Source organism: Sinohyriopsis cumingii, chromosome 16 (genome assembly GCF_028554795.1).
Source record: "Sinohyriopsis cumingii isolate HCF-2022 chromosome 16, ASM2855479v2, whole genome shotgun sequence".
Taxonomy (NCBI): Eukaryota; Metazoa; Mollusca; class Bivalvia; order Unionida; family Unionidae; genus Sinohyriopsis; species Sinohyriopsis cumingii.
The window spans coordinates 46,798,729-46,812,701 of record NC_142976.1 but is presented as its reverse complement, the minus strand read 5'-3'; the positions used below and the strand labels follow the sequence as shown (position 1 = coordinate 46,812,701).

The 13,973-nt window shown below is 34.7% G+C and overlaps 1 protein-coding gene across 1 annotated transcript in view; it reads left to right on the top strand.

Moving 5' to 3' along the window:
* Positions 1–6,665, top strand: part of LOC149780354 (uncharacterized) — a 114,562-nt gene extending 107,897 nt beyond the window's left edge. Inside the window, exon 18 of the mRNA XM_089937248.1 lies at positions 2,855–6,665. The gene's annotated coding sequence lies outside the window, so the exon portion shown is untranslated. The remainder of the gene's footprint in view (positions 1–2,854) is intronic.
* The last annotated feature ends 7,308 nt before the right edge of the window (positions 6,666–13,973 follow it).

Below are 13,973 nucleotides of genomic sequence, written 5' to 3'. Positions count from 1 at the left end.
CTTTTGATAATAATCGATAAATGCGATGATTTTACTTTCATCTGGTAGTTTTATGTCTCCTTGACCTAAATAGTTCATGTCATAAAACCCTGCCGCCATATTTTAAAAACTTTAAGTATGCTCACAAAATCAGGAAATGAAACCAGACCGACAAATTGCTAATGGTAGAAAATGTCTTAACTCTTCTTGCAATTTACGCAAGCACATCCTACCTGGATATGCAAACAAGCCTGAGCCATTTCACATTTGCGAACGAGTTTTCTTAGTGGCTCTCTATTTCAAACTGCTAAATAATCACATGCCATATTATCACTGTGTCCTTTTAGAACATCTTATCTTCAAGCTGACATTTCATGACCACAGCAGCAGAGCAATACAGCGTGCTATCAAAGGTTTATGGTTCACCATCAGCGCTTAGATTGGACTCAAACAGAACTCGTACGAATGATCAGGCAGCAGTACAATGGAAGAATGGTTGTTTTGCACAAACAAATGCTACACCCACTAACAACAAGAACAAATGAGTGTTTTATTTTATTAAGATGTTGACATGAATGTTGTGTTTGGGCATGATATGAAACATACCCTCGACCACCTTTTTAAAGGGTTGTTGATAATTATCAAGGTGATCCACAGAAGATCTGTGCCACGAGCAGTCCCTAAACCAGCACTGGGAATATACCTTAAAAGTAATGGGGAGGCTGTCTATCGGGGACACATACTTGCCATCCATTTATTCTGGTACGTGGTACCCAGCACAACTGCAAGATGTTAGACTGTAGATTAATTGATCCACATCACATCTACCTGACATACCTCTTCAGACTGGAGTACCTCAATCAGATAATGGAGTTTTCTGAGGACCTATACTTCGAGGACCATGCCACTAGGTGAAGGACCAACTACTGAGCCATTGCTTTCATACTCTTCTAGAATACACGACTGCTCAAAGAAGTCAGTCGAATGATGACGGTCATCAATGCCCATTGGAGAACACAAACTTTGAACCCACACCTGGAATACATCACGCGTCTGATGACCGGACCAAAGACTGCCAGAAATAATTTCATATGAGCATCAAGCCGGTCACTAGGCGCTACACTTCAAGTCGGCTCATTCATGGCGTACAGGCCAGGCCCTTAAACAATGCTGGTAAAGCAAAGGAGGTATCAACATCGATCTTTCGGCAGTGCCCTGATTGCCATGAAAAGTATGGCATATTATCCATGCTCGCTTTCCTGCTTCTGCTAGCTTCATCAATACGGTCGATATTATCTTGATTCTGGCTGCTACTGGCAGAACTGTTGGACTTATATCTGCCCATGAAGCCCTTGATGTCATCAAGTATATATATATATATATATATATATATATATATATATATATATATATATATATATATATATATATATATATATATATATATTCCTAAATTCCATGTCTTACTGGCGAAGTATATTATGACCCAGGCTGTCAGCATGTATTTCCATTACAAATCCTTTTCTGCATGATAACCTATGTTATGCAGTGCCTTACATTACAAAACGTTCCATGTATGGTTTTCTTGATGCAAGAAATATGTCAGTAGAGATTGAGGTCTAAGGGCTAAAGGTCAAGGTCACTGACTGTAAAAGGAAATCTGTTTTGTACAAGCATTGCCGATCTTGTTGACCTTCCTTTCACCAAAGTTTGTGAATGATCAATATTAAAACAGTATGTATGAAAAAGGAGAACGTTCCAGAGAAAAAGAATACATTCGTCTAAAACAATCTTATCTTGACTGTGTTTTAAATTTTGTAAATATCTCCTTAAATGTCTTCTGTAGGCACACATTTGGTATTTTTTTCCCTTGGAAACAAGTGAAACGTCCAGTATATATTGCACGTCTGCAAAAGCAATATTTCAAAGGCCTTGATATGTCACATAGTCCGTGGTATGTATGCCTTGTAGGGAATTACAAGCCTGGTCCAGACAACTGTTTGCGTTGTAAAATAATTAGGTTCGATTACTTGGTTACCGAGACCGGTTTCTGCTATTGTTGATGATGTATTTCACAACCTAAGGCAGGGAACTCATACTGCTTATACATGTAATGGAGATTGGTGGAATTTCCAATAAATTGTGGGTGTATGAATTGTGCACAAGACAATAAGTGTAAGACTAGGCAACCAGTTTGCACCAATAATGTAGATTTGTTTAATTTCTAGGAAATTTGTCTAAGAATTATACCCGTGGATACACCTGCATGTATAATAGAGATAGCAAGGAGTGCTGGTAAAGTTTGTATGAAATATACTATATTCAATGTGTTAGGGAGTCCTATGAAATTAAGTATTGGCAATACACATGCATATGTAACGGAGATGGGTGAGAATTGTCAGTGAAATTTTTATGACTTATATCATGGGCGTCCAAACCATTTTGGCTGGGGGTCAAACAGATTAAATGATTTAGGTTGCAGGACACATGAGCATAAGCTCTCATTAATCACTCATATTAACTGAAATGCATACTTTTCTAAGGACTAACTACATGGTCATGGACCGCAAAATGTGTAGAACTGGACCGAATGTTTCCCGCGTTCTGGTCTCTTATAAAATTCTCCACTGTAGTGGGAGTATGGTTAGAGTTCCAGATACCTTTGTATGAAATATGCACTTCCCTATGGCGATAGGATGTCCTCCTAACATAAGACTTAGTAATCAACCTCCATATGCAATGATCCAGGTGAATGTGTATGGATTATTCACTTATCCATTCTCGAATGTAAAATCAAGCCTGTTTTCAAGACCATTGTAGAAATGACCATGTGTACCAACTACAATTAACCTGACTCTATTTCTTTGTGATGCAGCCCCTCGTTATTGTACAGCCAAGTCTGCCTAGAAGAATTGTACAGCCAAATCTGCCTAGAACTATTGTACAGTCAAATCTGCCTAGAAGTATTGTACAGCCAAATCTGCCTAGAAGTTACAGCCAAATCTGCCTAGAAGTATTGTACAGCCAAATCTGCCTAGAAGTATTGTACAGCCAGATCTGCCTAGTATTGTACAGACAAATCTGCCTAGAAGTATTGTACAGCCAAATCTGCCTAGTATTGTACAGACAAATCTGCCTAGAAGTATTGTACAGCCAAATCTGCCTGGATGTATTGTACTGCCAAATCTGCATGAAGTATTGTACAGTCAAATCTGCCTATAACTATTGTACAGCCAAATTTCCCTAGAAGTATTGTACAGCCGAATCTGTCTAGAAGGCTCTTATACAAATTGTCGTTTGTGCTAAGTACAATCGATGTCACCGCATTCATTTGTGATCCAACATATCGTTAATGTAGAGTCAAGCTAACTTAAAAACCTTTGTACGAAAGCCATTTGTGGGCAGGTGTGGTGTGTTCTTGGAAAAATGCCTCAACACTAAACATCTTTGTGCTGCTGAGTAGTACAATACCAAACCAAGCAAAATATATTACCTCAGGCATATTTATACCTTGTAATCTCAGTTTGATTCTTCTTTAAATTTATTATGGCTTTAACTCACTCATGTGCAAATTGTAAACGATACACTCCTCATCTGGTATTGTTTGTTTTGCTTATATTTATACAAATGTAAGCAGGTGTGTGTATTGTAGAATTTGTTTATAAATTAAGTGCATTATACATGTATTTATATGGTCTGGTCTCATTGACTGACTATTAAACTTAGATGGGTTGGTAGGTATGTGGATAGGCAGACAGAGAAACACACAGGCAGTTATATAATGTACAGTGCACTGACCTCTTTTTTCTCTTGTAAGGAGTAAACACATCCTTGATCAATCATGACAGTGCTGTGCAAGACCAAGCAGTTCTCAACAATTATCATATTTTATAGACTTTAGTCCTATTCTGCTTATCAGTTGGATATGGAACACCAAATTCATCCACACATCAAATATAATATATACGTTAAATACGCTGGCAAACATTGTGTATGTAGTTTTTTCCATTAGAGTCATTGAATGACATTCTCGTGCTAAAAGAGACTGAAATTGAAAGAATGAATGACAAATGCAAGTGATCAGCGTTACTTCGCTGGATTGTTTTAAACATTGCAACATCGTTCTAAAATAGGGTGTGTCTGTCTTATATATCAGTACATAATGGATATCCTATAATTGTATTAAAACAAGCCTGGAAATGGTAATGCTTATAAAATGGCTGTAACAAGCAAAACGGGCGTTGAAGAAAATTGTTTCTCTCGATTGGACGTTGATGCTGAGAAGAGACGTAGCCGAGGTTACATTATTGATAATGTTTATCATTTTGATCTTAAAGAAACCTTTCGCGGTATAAATCATATTTACTTCAATCTGAATAGTCTTCAAAATTAATCATATGATTGTCACTTGAATGAGGACTTGTATGTATTTTAGGCACGTTTTGATGACAAAATTAATGATATGATTGTCATTTGAATGAGGACTTCTATGTATTTTAGACACTTTGTGAAGACACGTATTGTGTGATTTAAATAGTAGCTTTGATCTGGTACAGTTTCCTATAATCAATTTTCATACGTTCATTTAACCTGCATATACTACGTAAATGTTGATGTTTATGATAAATCTGGATTATTTTTTAATGAAGTCACAAAATGTTATAACTACTTGTATATAAAAGTTAAACATGAAAAAGACTTCGTAGTAAATAAGAATGCTTTGCGCAATACATAATTTAATGATTAGTTTAATAATTGTATAGTGGTTGTTTTGACGCTACCGGTTGATGGCATACACGGTGATGTATGTTTTGTGAGTGATCGTTAACATAGTGATGGATGCTAGAATACAGTGATGTATATTGTGTGGGTGGTAGTGTACAATGTACTGGATGCTAGTTTTCACAGTGAGGTATGTTTTCTTATCAAGGATGATGATAAAAAGGAAAAGAACATTTTTAGAATATGAATTATTAATCACACTATTCTGTCAACTAGCATAGTGAACTCTGAACCAAACATTGCAAGCAAATCAGGTTGGATAATGTAATCAGGTTGTGATACCTTATAATTGATTTTTTGAGTCACTTCTAAAGAAATGGGTTATCAATACCTTGATGATTGTACTCAGAGACAATTAGTATCACTTTCTAGAAATTTCCCTTTATCAACCTCTGTTCCATTTTAAACATACTACTTTCAGTCATTACTCAAAATAGGCAAGTCATTGTTCTGGACAAATAACAGACAAAATCTTGAGATCCTACAATATATATTACTTATTATTGTTCCATAGGGTAGTAATAATCTATTCCTGAAGAAGAAAAAACCTCTTCTTACGTTTTTGTTTTCTTCTTCCTCTTGAAGGTCAGAATCTGATTTTGATTTCCTAAACTGTTTTAGAAAACTGCTGTTGTTTTTTTGACTTAACACCTATTTCTCAGTACATGATAGGATATACTTGGTTTCCAGTATATATAGTGGAGGAAGGACCTGGAAAATCATAGTATGAACCTCAGACACATGCGAAGCTACTGGCAAGCTTTCAAACATACGCACAATGACTGAGCCTGCGAATCGAACCTCGTGGACACAGGTGAGATGTCGATGATTTGTGAAGGCAATGCTTTAGAACGAAACACTTTCTGTGTTATACATGTTCACCCTATGTATTTGGAATTACGTGTGCCGATTAAGAATCGGTAGAGACAGCTTCGACTGATCTTCGGTGTTCACCAAGGAAGTGGACTTAGGCAGACTCATTTCATACTCTGTGTGAAAAGAATCATTTCACTTTTTGAAAACGAATGATTTACGAGAAGTAGGCAACATATATGTGCTCTGACATATGCTGATTATATTCGTAATATTGTTGACACAATTACATCATCTCATATCAAATCGAGCCCTTCAAATCGTCATCTATAGATATATAACGAAATGAAATCTGTCTAAAACAAAATCAATGATGTTTAGAAGATTTTTGCATATACAGAGAGGTGACATATTTTATTAAAAGAATGATGTTATTGGCCCTGTTTAACTTTACAAATTTTACAAATAGTTTAGACCTAGAGTTTCCTCTCTTTTGAAACGTCCCGCCACCCATATTATACTCACTAATAAATCAGACAAGACTGTAGGGCTGTTGAAGTGCCTTTCTGCAAATATCAATTTATGGATGTAAAACTATTGATCATTTTTGTATGATCATACGATTCTATTGTTAAATATGTATTATCTGTGTGTGATAGATTGACAAGTGCGCAAACACTTTTTGCAGATATATTACTGGAGTGGACAAAATTATTTAAAATACTAGTGTATTAGGGAATTTCATTTACGATATACTATCAGTGACTTACATGACGATATATCAGCTTCATACACTACAGTATTGATAATGTTTGGCTGCTATCCATTTTCCTGTCACTATTTGTTGAGGTACCAACAACTGTATTTTGATAGATTTTGTCATTTTCAATTGCAAACTTTGGCAAGTTTTTTGTTAAAAGTCACAGTACGCGAGTCTTGAAATCCAAATTCAGGTTGAAAATTGATGACATCACTTCATCCAATAAAGATGACCTGGGTTACTCAAGGAATGAAGCCACGATTTACACAGTTTAGTTCTACATTAGTCCGAAAGAATGAATAAAAGAAATTATACAGTAGACATATTGTGGAATTGGTGATATATAAATATATATATATATATATATATATATATATATATATATATATATATATATATATATATATATATATATATATATATATCTGTGTGTGTGTGTGTGTTTATATATATATATATATGTTTATATATATATATATATATATATATATATATATATAAAGACCTAAATTCAATCAAATACATTGATATAAAACCAATATCGTTTGATATATGTAATTTTTATGTATATTAGAATTTGGTTAAGAGGTAATATTTAAAAACTTTCTAACTGATATGCATTGCCTATTGAGTTAGCTCCCCTAGAAAATAGAACAATATTAAATCTTTGATTCTATGTAAGAAAAGTGAAACATATTTTACTACATATTCTGTAATTATACATGTATTTCTCGTGGTATTATTGCATGTATATTCATTTTGTTGTATAATGACCTGCTAGTTTTACACGACATTACTACATGTTCATACTGTGTAGTTACAAAATCATTTCTAATGACATACTAAATGTCTATCAGGTGTAATGACAAGTTTATTTCTCATGACATACTAAATGTCTATCAGGTGTAATGACAAGTTTATTTCTCATGACATACTAAATGTCTATCAGGTGTAGTGACAAGTTTATTTCTCATGACATACTAAATGCCTATCAGGTGTAACGATAAGTTTATTTCTCATGACATACTAAATGTTTATCAGGTATAATGACAAATTTATTTCTCATGACATACTTAATGTCTATCAGGTGTAATGACAAGTTTATTTCTTATGACATACTAAATGTCTATCAGGTGTAATGACAAGTTTATTTCTCATGACATTCTTCATGTATATACTGTTGTAGTTAATTACATGCTTGTTTCTTATGACATTACTATATGTATATCTTAGTGTGTAATGAAAAATTTCTCTTGAAATTATTATATGGACATCTCATCGTGTAATTACAAGTTTGGAGCTTATAACATACTACAGCTATAATGTACGGCGTGTTGGCCAGTGTGGCTGTTTCAATTGACATACTACATGTATATCTTTTTGTATAATGACATGTTTATGTATCATTACACACATACACAATTATACACACACACATATATATACACATATATATAAATATATTTGTTAAGGGCCTATGTTCTTAAGTTATAAAGCAGAGCGAAAGACAACAATCCTTAAAAAATTGAACAGGTAATTTATTTACCTATAAATCGAGAAAACAAACTTAAGGTATTGCGACTTAAATCCCAAAATAATCCAAAAAAATACAGACAAAAGTCCTAGTAATTTAACGTCTTGAATAACAGAATAAGTCCGAAAACTGAAGATGATGATGTGTCTGGGGTAACTTATAAAGTGTTGAAACACAGTAATATAATTCCAGGTTTGAATACGCTGTAAATTCGAGTGAATATTTCTATCCAATACTTATATCAGAGCACTTTTGTATTTCCAGAGTAAATAATCACTTGAATTCAATAATTTGAAAAAATAAAATTCAACCCAAAATTACTGGTCACATTATATAATACAACTTGATAGTATCTTACTTAGAGCACGAATGGAATAATCCTCTCAGCTTCAAGATTATGTAATTCTCTACCTGACCTCATGTCACAATAAGCATATTCTACAAATAAACATTACCTAATGGAAAGAAAACTTCTAGCATAATCCTAACCTTTACAAAATAAAATCAATAACATGGATAACACTCAGGAAATTCAAAATTCTTGACCCAAATAAACATATTTACTTCTTCTATTAATAATGATCCTGATATTAAGTCCATATAGAGAGAAAATAATTTAGTTATGCATTAGATGTTCACACAGATTAAAATAAAACCGTCCATCAGGTCAAGAAGAACTGAACTCAAGTCCTACATACAATGTTACATTACAATGACATGTAATGAAAATATAAAACATTTTTCAAAACCTACAAACTATGTAAATTAAATATACAGAACTATATATATATATATATATATATATATATATATATATATATATATATATATATATATATATATATATATATGTGTGTGTGTGTGTGTGTGTGTGTGTGTGTGTGTGAAAGATTGTTTCTCATGAAAATACTATATTGATATCTTGTTGTGCATATGAGGTACATTTTTATTTGCAATTGAAAATTGATCGTCGTAATTTATGTAAATGCAATATTTAGTTCTTGTAGTCCTGGAAACCGTTGGCTATACTGTTTATGTTAGTGCACACACTGTGTGGTCATACCGTTGTATTACAGTATGAATAAAGACTTCAGTTGCTTTCTAACATGTGCATAATTTGTTTCATTTGCAAACCTCAGACACAGATCCATGCTATAATGTATTAAAACTTCCAGTCCTTGCATATGCATGTGTGTTTTAAAACTCGCAATCATTGCATGTGTCTGTGTGTTTGAAAACTCCAAAACATTGCATGGGTCTGTGTGTTTGAAAACTCCAGAATATAGTATATCTCTGTGTGTTTCAAAACTCGCAATCATTTTATTTGTCTGTGTTTTTATAACTCGCAATCAAAATATCTGTATGTTTTAAAACTCCCAATCATTGTATGTGTATGTGTGTTTTAAAACTCCCAATCATTGTATAAGTCTGTGTGTTTAAATAGTACCAATCACTGAATTTGTATTTTCGAACTTCCGATCACTGTGTGTGTCTGTGTTTTAGAACTTCCGATCATTGTATGTGTCGGTGTTTTAATACTCCCAATCATTGCATGTGTCTGTGTTTTAAATCTCTCAATCATGGTATGTGTCTGTGTGTTTGAAAACTCCCAATCATTGTATGTATCTGTGTTTTAAAACTCCCGATTATTGTATGTATCTCTGTTTTAAAACTCCAAATCATTGTAGGATTTTTAAAACATCCAATCATTGTATATTATATGTGTGTTGTAAAACTCCCGATCATTGTATTTATCTGTGTTTGTAGAAACTCCTGATTATTGTGTCTGTGTTTTTTTAAAAATCCCAATTATTCTGTGTGCCTCTGTGTTTTAAAACTCCAGATCACTGTATGTGTCTGTGTGTTTTAAAACCACCAATTATTGTATGTGTCTTTGTTTTAATCTTTCAAAGTTTGTATGTATATGTGTTTTAAAACTTCCGGTCATTGCATGTTTGTTTGTTTTAAAGCTCCAATCATTGCATGTGTCTGTGTGTTTTACTAATTCCGATGATCACATGTGTATGTGTTTTAAAACTTCCAATCATTGTGTGTGTCTGTGTTTTTAAATTCCCAATAATTGTATGTGTCTGTGTTTTAAAACTCCCAATCATTGTATGTGTTTTTGTTTTAAAACTTCTGATCATTGTTTGTGTCTGTGTTTTAAAACACCCAATCATTGTATTTGTCTGTGCGTTTTAAAACTTAAAATCACTGCATGTGTCTGTGCGTTTCAAAACTCGCAATCGTAGTATTTGTCTGTGTTTTAAAACTTCCGTTCATTGTATGTGTCTGTGTTTTAAAACTCCCCAATCATTGTATACGTCAGTGTTTTAAAACTTCCGTTCATTGTATGTGCCTGTTTTAAAACTTCTGATCATTGTATGTGTCTGTGTCTCTTCATCTTCCGAGCATTGCATGGTACTGTGTTTTAAAAACCCCAATCATTGTATTTGTCTGACTTTTTTAAAACTCCCAATTATTGTATGTGTCTGTGTGTTTTAAAACTCCCAATCATTGTATGTGTCTGTGTATCTTAAAACTCCCAATCATTCTATGTATCTGTGTGTTTAAAACTCCAAATCATTGTATGTGTCTGTGTTTTAAAACTTCCGATCACTGCATGTGTCTGTGATTTAAAACTCCTAATCATTTTATATGTCTGTGTGTTTTAAAACTTCCGATCATTGCATGTGTCCGTGTGTTTTAAAACTCTCAATCATTGTGTGTATGTGTTTTAAAACTTCCGATCAATGTATGTGTCTGTTTTTAAAACTAACAATCATTGTATGTGTCTGTGTGTTTTAAAACTCCCAAACATTGTATATGTCTGCGTGTTTTAAAACTATCTATTGTTGTATGTGTCTGTGTGTTTTAAAGCTCCCAAACATTGTATGTTTCACATTTGTTTAAAACCCCTGATGATTGTATATGTCTGGGTTTTAAAATTCTCTTCATGGTAAGTGTCTTTGTGTTTCAAAACTCCCGATCGTTGTAAGTGTACGTGGGACTTAAAACGCCCGATGTGTCTGTATGCTATAAAACTCCCCGTCATTATATTTGTCTGTGTCTTTTAAAACTCCCAATCATTTTATGTGTCTGTGTTTTAAAACTCCCAATCATTTTATGTGTCTGTGTTTTAAAACTCCCAATCATTATGTGTTTCTGTTTTAAAACTCCCTATTATTATATGTATGTGTTTTAAAGCTCCCGATCATTGTAGGTGTCAATGTTTTTTTTAAAACTCCCGCTCATTGTATATGTATGTGTTTTAAAACTCCCGATCGTTGTATTTGTCTGTGTTATTTTAAATCTCCCGATCATTGTATGTATCTGTGTGTATTAAAACTCCCGATCATTGTATGTGTCTGTGTTTGTATAACCTCCCAATTATTGTGTCAGTGTTTTTTAAAACTCCCAATTGTTGTATTTGTCTGTGTTTTTATAACTCCCAATTATTGTTAGTGTATGTATTTTTTTAAAAACTCCCGATTATTTGATGTCTGTTTTAAAATTCCCAGCCTGTGTTTGTTAAAACTAGCGATAATTGTTTGTGTCTGTGTTTTAAAACTCACGATTATTGTATGTGTATGAGTTTTTCAAAACTCCCTTTCATTATATGTGTCTGTGTATGGAAACTCTTAATCACAGTATGTGTCTTTGTTTGTTAAAACTACCGAGCATTGTATGTGTCTGTGTTTTAAAACACAGGCGTTAAGGATGTTACACACTACCCAGACACAAATATACGAGTACATTGAACCCTCTGGAACAACAACTCAATGAAAAAGTCAGCCGCTGTCCAGTCTAGAAGCACATAACGGCGTGGATGCGATTGCCATGCGTCAGGGTAGCTGCTACCGGGATCATCATGAAGATAAAGCCGGATGTGACAAATTGATGTGAGACGAATTACGGGATTTAAAACCTCAAACTTGCACACAGAGATAATCGACAACAGGTTAGAGCGAGGAATCATAGGCGCAAGACATAAGTTGGACTTTGGTGCAACCAACACTAGAGTCGGAGCTGCTCCAGTTGTAGGCAGAATACCTAGTGCACAGCATGATGAAGAACTTAACAAACCGCAACGAAATATAATTCACGAGGTGTAAGGTGATTGTTCTAGTGGTTAGGGTATTTTTCAGCGGATTTAGTGGATATGAGACATTGCAACGCTTATAATGTAGGTGTCAATTATTTCTTGACGATCATCGATTTGTTTAGCAAATCCCCTTGTGTCATTCCGCTAAAACACTAAAATGATTTTCGAAGCTCATCGGAAATTTGTCGTGGATAAACCCTGAAAGAGATACAGAGGAGTTGCTGCACAGTGAAACTGATGGGTGCTTTTTTCTCAAGGTTGGTTTATTTTCCCCTCAAAACCTCCACCAGCTGCACAACTGTTACACACAAGCACCCAGTCAACGAGAACATGTTGAGCCCTCTCACGCTCCAGTTAAAATATGCACTATAATGCAGAGGAGGAAACACAGCAAAATTGAAACCTAATCTCATGAGAAATAATCGGTACATGATTCATTACACAAAGATCAGGCAATGTTTAGCACTAGGATTCGAGTTGGATATAATTCATCGAGTGTTCAAATTTGATCAGCGAAAGTAGCTAGAGGCTTACATTAGTTTTAACACTTCCAAAATGCCCTTGGCAAAGAGCAATTTCGAAAAGGATTTCTTCAAGCTGATAAACAACTTGGTGTTTTGTAAAACCATGATACATATCAGAAAATGAGTGGATGTCGAGCTGGTTAACAATGTCATGCGGGGAAATAAATTAGTAGCCAACCCAACGTTTGTCGGCATAACAATCATTCACGAAAGGTTAGTAGCCATCCACAGGGAAAACAATCCGAGTTGGCGATAAGCAAATCCATATATTGTGGTTTCATGGTTTTAGAGTTATCTATACTGCTCATGTCCTATTTCCGTTACGAGCATATCAAATCATGATACAACAGCAACTCCAAATTCTTGTTTACCAACACGAACAGTTTCTGTTAAGAAATAAAAAACAAGAATGTGTTTAATTTACACAATTATCTTAAAACGAGCAATGCTCATCATAATTCCAATTAAGCAGTAATAGCAAATTTAAATTCGAGAAGAATTTGGTGACAATAGCTGACTTTTTGGGTTGAGGAGTATTCGGTCAAATTAGCAGGAGGCGATGTCAAAAAAACGCGCTTAAGGAACCAAACAGAATATCGTCAAAAATCATTTTCGCACGATCATTATTTATCAGCAATTGGAGGAATCATAAGGTTCTCGCAAATGAACAGGATCATTTCGAGTATCATAATCTATTTACATACTCTCTTAAGAAAGTGCGGTTATCTTGTTACGATGGCAAACTCGACGTTATGGAGGATTGTGTCACACATCTGGCAGATGGTCGTAAAGATGCTGGAGGAAACAAAGGAACTGTTGGAAATGTTGTGCTGGTGGAACTCTAATTATTGTAACCCAAATCAGTAATCGGGGGAGGGGCTGGTGCGTGTATAGGTGCTCGCTTTCAGGGCACTGACGGCGGTAGTCGAAGTACATAGGCGCCGGGGTTGGTAACAAACCGCTAATTTCACTTCACCCACATAAAGCCGGCTAAAACCGATTTCTGTGTACATATTGTGTTGGGGGACCCTCAGCTGCACGGAACGGCAGCAGTATTTCAAAATGAGGGATGCCGGTCCTGGCACATAAGGGTAGTTATTCTAGCATGGGTGCTTCTTTCCAAAGTAAACCTGTTTATGATGCTGTGCTATAATAGGCATTTTACATACTATTTACATGTGAGTAAACTTTACTGAAATCTCATCAAAACACATGAGCTTGTCTACCGCCGCTTCAGGTCGATTAGCATTACAAGGCCAACATGCTTTTATGTTACTTTAATATGTGTCTTTATAAAGGAAGGTGTGCCCCTTGCGGCTTATATTAGTTCAGACTACATCGCCGCTTGCGCGCCTTTTATCCCCAGGGTCATCTAAACGCTAATCGTCCTTGCGCCTTAATATACGAATGCGTTGACTGTATCATATAGTATATCCAATATTACACATTGTCATCCAGTATAAAACGAAGTATTAA